The 11793-nt window shown below is 42.2% G+C and overlaps 1 non-coding gene across 1 annotated transcript; it reads left to right on the top strand.

The window, feature by feature from the left end:
- Window positions 1-4680: 4680 nt before the first annotated feature.
- LOC145345807 (U2 spliceosomal RNA) lies at window positions 4681-4879 on the top strand. Its single transcript, XR_013887186.1, has one exon. It is a non-coding gene; the product is annotated as a U2 spliceosomal RNA (small nuclear RNA).
- The last annotated feature ends 6914 nt before the right edge of the window (window positions 4880-11793 follow it).

Genomic DNA, 11793 nt, shown 5'->3' with positions numbered 1-11793 from the left:
ATCTGACCCTAACAAGTTGATAACAATGAAACAAGCAATCTAATAACCTCATGGTCAAGGTCAGTAAATACATTTATTTCCTACACACTGTTCACCAGCCTGTTTTATCCCTCAACCACCTGATCAGGTATTTCTGTTATGAAATTAAACAAAAGGATTTGCAACGCAATTCTTGCCCATCCACCGCCAATGTCGTTGCTGCCATCAGAAATCTGAGGATCAGAATATTTGAAATGGTTTGCATGGCTCCATGTGCATTCCTGACACTACTCTACACCTGTGCAGGCAGTAAGTTTGCAATGTTGCCTTGCTTCAGCAAGCTTCAAAGATTTCCAGTACAAAGAACAAAAGCCAGTTTCTCCCATCCATCAATATCAGCAATAGAATCCATTGCTGTGATTAGTTGCTCAGATAAACCCAACAGTTGAATATTTAAATCCTTCCTGCTCCTCCCTCCAAGTCACTAATAATGTTGAACATCAGGATCTTATATATATCTAGCATTGCTTTGGGCATTATTCAGAAAAGTACACTGTTTCACATACTCTGATACTTAAAGTATTAAATAAAATGCTTGATTATTCTCTACAAAGAGTCTGTGAGAACCAAATCAGTTGGAGCTAATCTGGTATTTGCAACTCCAGAAAACTGATAGTTTGCTTTCGATATTTCAGAGGTTATCCAAAGGTTACTCTCCTTTTCCCTTTGTCGCGTGACTATTTCCAGCTACCAGACCATTCCTGTTTTTGGCTAACACTGCAGTGAACTATTTATTAATCAACTGCTGATAGCAATGTGAATATTTAACTCCTTATGTAACCCTCCTGTGACACCCCTCAGGCATTGAATCCTTTGACAGGGAGTTTTTGGTGACAGCTTCATAACCGTACTTCATGTTGTCATCCAGCCAAATGGTACATTTGATATTAGTCACAAATACTGACAAAAGGTTTCTTGGATGCAAACCAAATGATGATTAGATCCAATTGATGTTTTGTGAGCAGAAAAATGTCATTCAATTCCAGATCTAAGGCAGTACTATCTCTAGTTGGAGAATCACCTAACCGTTTGTGACTTTTAAGAACAGTGAAGAAGCATTCTTTGTGATGGGATCTATGGTTTCAGAGCCGATGTATTTTTTTGAGACAGATCCTAACAGAGAAAGGAAACTGGCCCTTCCGGTTTCTATGGGAACAAAGATTGAAACTGAGATTGCAAACCAAAACGTCTTGGTGGGAGGTGGGGGGGTGGGGGGGGACTGAACCTGGTCGAAACCAGATGAAAGGATAGAAAGGCATCCAAGATCAGATGATGATCCCAGCAGCACAGGCAGGCTGAAGAAGGCATGGGCTGCAGATCCAGGAACTTGTGTATATATTATATATATATATAATTATATAGATATATAGCTGCTTGAGCTATTTCTATTAGTTGAAGATAATATTGGTGGATCTACACCATCAAGACTGTTGTAGGCAGAGGTGAAGAGGTTCTGCAGTCATGTGCCATTTTGGTGAAAATGGAATTTGGTTGGTTAAGTGCTGCTGCCATTTGGGAATCAGGCTAAATCCTGGGAGTGAAGGAGCTGGATTTCTTTGTGAGAGTTTTGAAGAATTTTGGGGCTGACGTTGATGACATATATGTGCAGACTGCCAAGTAAATTCATAAGATCTGCCTTAGCTGTACCAGCCATTTAAAGTGCAATGTACAGTTTATAATCAGTCACAATTTTCCTGTTAATTCGTGTTTAATTTGTTATTTTTGGGTTTGAAGTTTTTAAGAAGTGACAGTTTTCCATTTTTTTTTCCACTGGGATTGTTTGGGATATTAGTTCTTTCACGTTATTGGTCTCCCATGGTATCATAACACTTTGTGGTCGCATGGTGTTGCAGTGGTTAGCACTGCTGCCTCACAACTCCAGGGTTCTGTTGTTCAAATCCAGCTTCGATTACTGGCTTGGGTCACCGTCTGTGTGGAGTTTGCACATTCTCCCTGTGTCTACGTGGGGTTCTTCCAGGTGCTCATGTTTCCTCTCACAGTCCAAAGATGTGCAGGTTAGATGAATTAGCCATGCTAAATTCTCTCTCAGTATAGCCGAACAGGTGCTGGAGTGTGGTGACTAGGAAATTTTCACAATAACTTCATTGCAGTGTGAATGTCAACCTGCTTGTGGCTAATCAATAAATTTTACTTTGCACGACCAAAGGGTTTTTTTTACTCTATAACTAATCATCATTGAGCTAATGGCATGGTGGCATAGTGGTTAGCATTACTGTCTCACCATGCCAGGGACCCAGGTCCGATTCCGGCTTTCGGGTGACTGTGTGGAATTTGCATATTCTCCCTGTGTCAATGCGAGTTTCCTCTGGGTGCTTAGGTTTCCTCCCACAGTCCAAAGGCGTATGGCTTAGGTTGATTGACCATGCCAAAATTGTCCCTTATTGTCAGGGGGACTAGTTGGGTAAATACATTGGGTTATGGGGATAGGGCCTGGGTGGGATTGTTGTCAGTGCAGGCTTGATGGGCCAAATGGCCTCCTTCTGCACTGTAGAGATTCTATGATTCTATAACTGAAGTCACCAATAAGGTGCATTGTGTGTTTAAGGGTGGATTATCAAATTTTACTGGTAACGTACAAAAGTAGGCATAAATGAGCAGTAAAACATTGCTAAAAACAACATCTACTCCTTGAAGAGAACTCATCTGAAGTGTTTCAAAGTTGCTCAATTACGTCTTACCTCCAGGAGATATAAGCCCAAGCAAGCTGTAAAGTTTTAACCTGTTTGTTGCACTCCAGGTTAGCTAGACTTACACTTGTTCCACGTTGCTTGCGTGGAGGCAGGATGGATTGTGTTTTCTAAAAGTCATGCAGGGTATGCCATTGACCTGTAATCTGACATCTGCTGTAGCTTCCTACTGTCTCACTTCCATCAATCATATACTGAATGGCAGAGGGATGCCTTTAGGGTATATTCTTTCACTGTGTTACTGCTGGCTCTGCACATGCATGTACATTCACATCACAGCAACATACTGCTATAAGCAGTGTTTTCTTGTACAAACCAAAACTAAGGATCAAATACAGACCAGTATATTTTGAGATTTACCTGCGTTACAATAAAGTGGAAACTATACCATGTTGTTAAAGGAATGAATTCCAAGCCATGGATTCCGTTTTCACATTTAATATGGTTGAGAATCAAGAGATAATCTAAATTTTGTACTGAAGTGAATACCTCAGATTGTTGGTTTGCCAGAAATGTCAGCTATTTTTACTGTGACACTCTTCGCAGTAAACATTCTGGGAAGTAATTGAAACCACCTGCATAGTCTTGGATATTTTCCATTCTGTGGCACAGATGAAATGGTACTTTGTTAAATCTTAGTATGCTTAAACTGCTAAATTATATTTTTCTTGCAATTACAATCAGATATGTGGTGTGGAGAAACCACTACACTTCATAATTTGATTGCCATATTATGTAAATATGAGCAGGTTTTAGAGAGTTGTGATAATTGTATGCTTTCTCAGTTTATAAAGGTAATTTGCCTAAGTGTATATAATTTAACAAGAGCTTATTTCTACATTAACCCATGCATTTTTTTCTGGTCGAGGTTGAATGTTCGATTCTGGGAACTGGAAGCAAACTAGATCTAGAGAAAACAAACCTGATCTAAATGTTTGTGGTGTATTGTTATGAACCACGCTATTATTAAATGCGAGGGTATCCCAAAGCCCAGAAGAATAACTTGGTAACTATGGTTTGTAGTAATCCCAGAAGGATAACTTGGTAACTACGGTTCATAGTGGTATATGTGTTTTTTTGGTCTTACGTGAGGAACAATGTACAACCCAGTAAGGAAACCGTCAAGTTACTGTGTGAACAAATTAATAAAGAATATTTATTAGCATAAAAAAAGCAAAGACACTCAACAAGAAGGATGAAAATACTCTACAATACTTAAAGATACTGATAGCTATATACACATAATTTAAATGAAATTATCTCTTTATCGCCAAAACTACCTACATTTTACCTGAACCCTTGAGACACCTCTTTTCCCAAACATCCAATATTAAGTAACTCTATGAGCTAAATCCAGTAAATAATTACCATAACCAAGTTAAGGTGGCCATGTCTGGGAAATAGATCTCTGGTTCAGCAAAGGCAGAAAATGACTTTTCTCGGGAGACTATAGCTGTAATTTGTTGCAGCTCTGATGTTTAGCTGTCTCTCTCCTTTGTCTTCCAGTTTTTCCATAATTAGGATTCTACAGTTATACCATTTTTCTCCTTTTGATTTTATCCCTCGGTGGGTGGAGTCAGCTTTTGACGGGTATGCGCCAATTTCCTTATCTCTCCACTTTGAAGTTACCATTTCTATAGCCCCGTTGTTCTCTCTAGTCACATATGTAAATTACTTATTTCCCACTGATAGGCTAATTTGAGTGTCATTACTTCTCCAGCTATCTGCCTCTAATCAACTCTGCTTTGGCTTTTTTATTTCAATTTTCCCCAATTCCTAACAGTTTAGATAAGAAAGGTGACTTTCATCGAGGTGATATCACTATGATGTGATGCACTAACTACCATTCATTATGAAAATGTTAGCTAAACCTACCTCAAGGCCAATTTCAAGTTTTTTAGTGTGATCTGCTCTATGCTGTACGCTAAAATCTATCACTTCTTGGCCTTTTGGCTAAGATCAAGTGTACTACTGACACCCTGCACTTGTTTGAAGTCATGGAGTTACACAAATGCTTCATTTGGAGCAATTTTTAAAAGTGGCATCTTGGCCTTTTGGCTAAGATGCAAATGAGATCAAGCCTTGACGGAGGTGCAATGCCTGCTCCAATCAGCTTGGATCATGTAGATCAAGCCCAAGACAGGAAGTGGTGAGTCCTGTCTTGTCAGCTTGGATCTGGAATGTCCCACTTGCTGAGGTTTCGAATTGGACTTTGATTGGATTGAATTGGATATATAAACAAAAAAAAACTAACTGTCATTCATACAGGTGGGACCTTACGGTCTCATGACTTTCCTGCCGGTCAGGGGTGCATTCAATGGCAAACCTCGTTGACAATGGTGAGACCATAAGATCCCGATACCAGTGAGTGCTGTGCTGCCTCCCGCTGTCATCAAACACATGGCAGAGAGGGATGACAAGCCCACTCATAATATTTGAACAATTTCTTGTTGAATTCCAGCCAGATTTTACAAATAGGCATCATCACTTCAGTATAATTTAAATATCTTCATTACAGCTTGAAAAATCCTCACCGCTGCAAATCTCTTAAAAAATTAATTCATGGGATATGTGCGTCACTAGCTAGGCCAGCATTTATTGCTCATCCCTAATTGCCCTTGAGAAGGTGGTATTGAACTGCTTTCTTGAAGTGCTGCAGTCTATGGGTCTGATTTTACCATCACGTTGCACTTGTTTATGGGCACAAAAACTTGGCAGAGTTGGGCATGAGGCAAATAGCATGATCTGTGTCCACCTTCACGCCCGTTCCCCCTTTACCAAACTGCTAAAATGGCAGTGATCGGCACTGTGTGTGAGATGAGTGCGATGTCAATTTTAAATGCATTTGCATGCATTTAAACTGACTTAATGGGCTGGACTCCCAAACTTATCGGCATTTCCCTCTTTATCACAACGTTCGCCCATCCACATTTGGCACGAAACAGATCTGGTCAGCAAAGCTCAGTTTTGGGCGCTCCAGCTTCTGAGGAGTTAGGTTCAGAGCTTCCAATGGCTCTGTAACACAGATCAGTGGTGGGGAGGGCTGGAGGGGGTGGGGGGTGAAGGCAGGTCAGATCATTTCCTAGTATGGGGAGGAGAGGGAAGCCAGAACGTTCTCTGGTGGTGAGGGTGGGGCAGGGGGGTTCGAGGGGGCGTGGGGCAGGTCATTCTCTGGTTGGGGGGTGTGTAGGAAGAGGGAAGCAGGTCAGATCGGTCTCTGGTGGAGGAGAGGAGGAGAGAGGCCAAATCGTTCTCTGCTTATGGGGTGGGGAGTAGGGTGGAGAGGGAGGCCAGATTGCTCTCTGGTGGAGGGGGAGGAAGAGGGAGGCAGGTCAGATTGCTCTGTGATGGGGGTGAGGAGGAAGGCCAGATGGATCTCTGGTCGGGGGGAAGGAGGAGGTGGGAGGCCAGGTGGATCTCTGGTGGGGGGAGCAGGGGTGATGGGGGGGGAGCTGTGGGGGCCGCTGCCACTCTGCGGGCGATCAGTGGGGAGGAAGTAGGGCGGGGGGGTTCACGATGGGTCTGGGTAGTAGGGGGTATGAGTGGATAAGGGGATAGTTATGTTGCGGGAGTGGGCCAATGTTCGTGGAGGTCAGCAATGAGGCAAGGGTACGTTTTTCAAATTTTTTGTTACTGTGCATCAGAGATGAAGGCTCTGATCGGATCTGAAGCTTTTGGGCGGGATAAGCCCTACCCACAGACTTCTGCAGAGTGGTTTATTTTTCCAGCTGCGTATGGGGGCATCTGAGAACAGGATTTACAAGTTGGATCTGGATCACACCCAGATTCAGCACTTAGAATCAAAATGTTAAAATCGGGCCCTATGTGTTATCTGCACACCCACAATGCTGTTAGGAAGAGAGTTCCAAAAATTTGACCCAGCAACAGTGAAGAAACAGCGATGTAGCTCCTATATGGAATTTTTTTTTTGTTTACTTTATTCCAATCCAATCAAGTCAAATTAAAGCCAATTCAGAGTCTCAACAAGTTGGGACATTCCCAATTGAAGCTGACAAGACAGGGCTCTCACCTCCTGTCTTGGGCTTGATCTACATGAATAATGTTGAGAATTCCCATAGAATGCACAGAATCATAAGGAAGATATCCACCCCATCAAGTCAGCATGGCTTTGTGAGTGGAAAATCATGTCTCACAAATTTGATTGAGTTTTTTGAAAGGATAACCAAGAAGGTAGATGAGGGCAGTGCAGTTGATGTTGTCTACATGGACTTTAGCAAAGCCTTTGACAAGGTACTGCGTGGTAGGGTTGTTGCATAAGGTTAAATCTCACAGGATCCTAGATGAAGTATCTAAATGGATACAAAATTAGCTTGATGACAGAAGCCAGAGGGTGGTTGTAGAGGGTTATTTTTCAAACTGGAGGCCTGTGACCAGTGGTATGCATCAGGGATCAGTGCTGGATCCACTTTATTTATCATTTATATGAATGATTTGGATGGGAATATAGGAGGCATGTTTAGTAAGTTTACAGATGACACAAAGATCGGTGGCATAGTGGCCAGTGAAGAAAGTTATCTTGGGTTGCAACAGGATCTTGATCAGTTGGGCCAGTGGGCTGACAAATGATAGATGGAGTTTAATTTAGACAAATATGAGCTGATTCATTTTGGTAGATCGAACCAGGGCAGGACTTACTCAGTTAATGATAAGGCATTGGGGAGAGTTACAGAACAAAGAGATCTAGGGGTACATGTTCACAGCTCCTTGAAAGTGGAGTAACAGGTGGACAGAGTGGTGAAGAAGGCATTCAGCATGCTTGGTTTCATTGGTCAGAACATTGAATACAGGAGTTGGAATGTCTTGTTGAAGTTGTACAAGAGATTGGAAAGGCCACACTTAGAATACTGTGTGCAATGCTGGTCGCCTTATTATAGAAAGGATATTGTTAAACTAGAAAGAGTGCAGAAAAGATTTACTAGGATGCTACCAGGACTTGATGGATTAAGTTATAAGGAGAGGCTGAATAGGCTGGGATTTTTTTACTCTGGAGCATAGGAGGCTTTTAAAAAGCAATTAGATAGTTTCATGGGTACGATAAGTATAGAGGGATATGGGCCAAATGCGGGCAATTGTGAGTAGCTTAGAGGTTTTAAAAAAAAGGGCGGCATGGACAAGTTGGGCCAAAGAGCCTGTTTCCATGCTGTAAGCCTCTATGACTCTATGACTCTGAGTTAGTATTAGGTCTGTGAAAGAGCATTCAACTTATCGTCCCACTCCCCCAACTTATCCCCATAACATTGCTCATACTTTCTATTCAGATAGCAATTCAATCCCCTTTTGAATACTTTGATCAAACCTACCTCTACTACCCTCTCAGGAAGTTTGTCCCAGACTTCAGCCATCCTCTGGGGATAAAAAGTTTTTATCACATCACTTCTGCTCCTTTTGTTCTTGATGCTCTCTTGGAAGAGAACTGTTTCTCACTACTGAATCCATCTTTACCCATCAGGATCTGGAATACCACAATCAAGTCTCCTCTCAGCCTCCTTTCTCCAAGAGAAACAGGCCTAAACTCTCCAATCTATCCTCACAGCTACAATTGTTTATTCTTGGAATCATTCTTGTGAACCTTTTCTGCACTCTCTCCAATGTCACCATCAATGCTCAGTAGCAGCAGTGTGTACTAAATACAAGATGCACTGCAGCAATTCACCAAAATCCTTCAATAGCACCTTCCAAACCCACAACCACTTCCATCTAGAAGGACATAGGCAGCAGATACATGGGAACACCACCAACTGCAAGTTCCCCTCCAAGCCACTCACTATCCTGACTTGGAAATATATCACTGTTCTTTTGCAATTTCTGGGTCAAAATCCTGGAACTCCTGCCCTAATGGCATTGTGGGTCAGCCCACAACATGTGGACTGCAGTGATTCAAGAAGGCAGCTCATCATCACCTTCTCAAGGGCAACTAGAGATGAGCAATAAATGCTGGGGAGCCAGCGATGCCCATATCTCACAAATTAATAAAAAATCCTTCCTCAAGAATGGCACTCAGAACTGGATGCAATACTGTAGATGAAGCCTAACGCCTGTAAGTTCAACATGACCTCCTTACTCTTGTACTCAATATCCTATCAATAAAACCTAGGATACCATGTTCTTTATTAATTGCTCTCTCATCGTGCACTGCTGCCATGTAACTTTGTATATATACATCAAAATTCCTTTGTTCATGTACCTCGTTTAGAATTTCTCCCTTTATTTCTCTCTGTCAGTCTGCATTCTTCCTGCCAAATGAATCATCTCACACGTCTCTGCATTGAACTTTATCTTGCATTTATCTGTCCAATCTACAAACATGTCTATGCTTGTTTGATGTTCAAGGCTATCCTAATCACAGCTGACACCGTTTCCAATCTTCACATCATCTGCAAATTCTGAAATCATGCCCTGCACACCATAGTCTGAGTCATTAAAATATATCAGGAAAAGCAAGGGTCCCAACACTGATCCCTGGGAACTTCACCACAAACCTGCCCCCAGTCTGAAAAACAAGCATTTATCAAAACTCTCTGGGCCTGATTTTACCATTTTCATTCTAAGTGCTGAATCTGGGCACAATTCAGATGCGACTTGTAAACCTGTTCTCAGGCGCCCCCATATGCATTTTGCCTGAAAAAAATGCGAATCTGAATCGCGCTGTGTGTGGGGCTTACCACACCCGAAATGATCAAAGCTTTGAACCGCGCATGTGCAGTTAGAAAAAAAATTGAAAAACATGCTGCTGTCACATCACTCCCAGGTGGCAAAAAGTGGATAAAGCGCCCGGAAGCGAAAAGAGGAAGCGATGGCCCCCACAGACATCACCCCCCACCCCTACAGCGTAACTTACCCCCCTTATCCACCCACCCCTCCCACTACCTAGACCGATTGCAACCCTCTATCCCCCTTCTCCCCCAACTGAATGTCCGCAGAGTGGCAGTGGATCCCCCTTTCCCCTCTCCCCCCCACCAAAGATCCATCTGGCCTTCCAAAACAGGCTTTTGCCGAGCCGGTCTGTTCCACTCTGAATCTGGACACGCAAATGTGATGGTAAAGGGGGAAATGCTGGTAAAGTTGGGCGGGCAGTTCATTACTTCAGTTTAAAAGCGTGCAAATGCATTTAAATCACCATTGCGTCTGTTTTGGGCACGAATCAGATCGTGGCCATTCCCGGGCCTCAGTAAAGTGGGCATCTGCACCAATGTAGGCGCTGATCATATTAATGGCCTCACACCCAACTTTACCATGTTTTCACTTCTGAAAACGAGCACAATGCAATAGTAAAATTGGGTCCTCTTTTTCAATGTTCTCAGCCAATTTCTCTCTAGTGCATATTTTCCCTTTTATTCCACAAGCTAGAACTTTTCTCACAGTGAATGGCAGCAAGATTTCAGCATATATGTAGAGCGGATTACAACTTGTAAGATTGAAATTGGCCTTGAGAAAGGTTTAGCTAATTGTTTCATAATGCATATCAGTTAGTGGATCATGTCATAATGATATCACCTTGATCAGTGTCATATATCTTGTCTAGACTGTGAAGCTGAAATGAGAACAATTGAAAAACACTCAACAGGGTGGAATTACTTGGTGTTGATATTATTGGCACAATTTTCTGGCCCTCTCTCAGCAAGGTGGGACTGTAAAATGTGGTGAATTGTTCGAAAGTCTATTGGTTTTGGTGGAACTGGGAAATGCCATTGTGGGCAGGGCTGTAAAATTCTGGCCCATGTGTGCAGTTCGATTGAGGAGACTGATCATGGTGATATATAAAGTAGGTTCGGTAAAGCATTTAATATATGAATACAATTTCAGAGGAGTGGTTTTATATATATATATCAACAGAGTTGGCATGTTGCTCACAGCCAGTTCCCAAGGAAAATTAAACCAATGGATTGTCCTTTCTCCCCACATTTCTGTTTTCTCAGCAGCCTAATCCTACGATAGAATTGGTAAAGATATGTCCTTGTTTTGGCAGAGAGATAGATTTAATTTATTTAGTGCTTCTCATGACCTCAGGAGATTACAAAATGTTTTACAACTAATGAGGACATCGAGAGGACTGTGTCTGCTGTTGTAATATAGGAAATCTGCAATCAAATTGATAAGATCTCATAAATAGTGACAAGGTAATGACCAGACCATTTATATTTATGATGTTGATTGAAGGATAATATACTAACCTTCTTCAAAGAGTCCAGTATGATCTTTTACATCCATCTGAGAGGGAAAGAAGAGTTCCAAATTAACATCTAATCTGCAGCACTGCACCACCTTCAGTGCCACAATCCCTCAGTGTTGCATTAAGGTGTCACGTTAGGTTCTGTCCTCAAGTATCTTGAACTCCCAACCATCTGATTCAAAGGCAGGAGTGTTGTCACAGAACTAAGCTCACACCGAGCTAAGACACAATACCAAGGGTTCACCCTTTAGGGGCAGACTTTCATTCATTGTGCTTGAATGTGAAATAGTCCCATTTTTCATCAATTTAAACTAATGAACATAAAACCGGATGCGTTCCATCAAAGGCACGTATCCTCTCTGCCTAATTTTCTGCCATGTGCTCTGCCTTTATTAACAAAAAAAATGCAAAAACAAAATGCCCGATTCCCCCAGCCCTGGCAGGAAAACTGGTCAATGTAAAATACATCTGGAACAACATGGTGCACAGATGTTGGGACTCACCTGAGTAATGCCTGGGGCCGCCTCCCAAGTTCAGGATGGAAGCTATTGGCAACCCTGGAATACCACAGCAGTGGGTGGGAGAAGCATCTACAGGTGGGTCCTTAAATTTGGCATGCTGGAAGATGTCCATCTTCCAGCCTCAGAACATTCCTGCATATCCGTCTGCTTTCTCAAGAGATCCATCTTCATTTTCTCGAGATCCACCTTCTTTCTTCAATAGTGGGTCAGTGACATTGGACTCGCTTTCAATATAGATACGATGGCAGACTATGCGTCATCAGGCCTTGTCTGTCATAGCTCAGAATCCGCGATTACATAATTTATGAGGTAATGGCTGGAAAGTTTTGGCATG

Source organism: Carcharhinus amblyrhynchos, chromosome 7 (assembly GCF_965287045.1).
Source record: "Carcharhinus amblyrhynchos chromosome 7, sCarAmb.v2.hapA, whole genome shotgun sequence".
NCBI classification, from domain to species: Eukaryota; Metazoa; Chordata; class Chondrichthyes; order Carcharhiniformes; family Carcharhinidae; genus Carcharhinus; species Carcharhinus amblyrhynchos.
The sequence above is the reverse complement of the archived record's forward strand: the minus strand, read 5'-3'. Positions and strand labels throughout refer to the sequence as shown.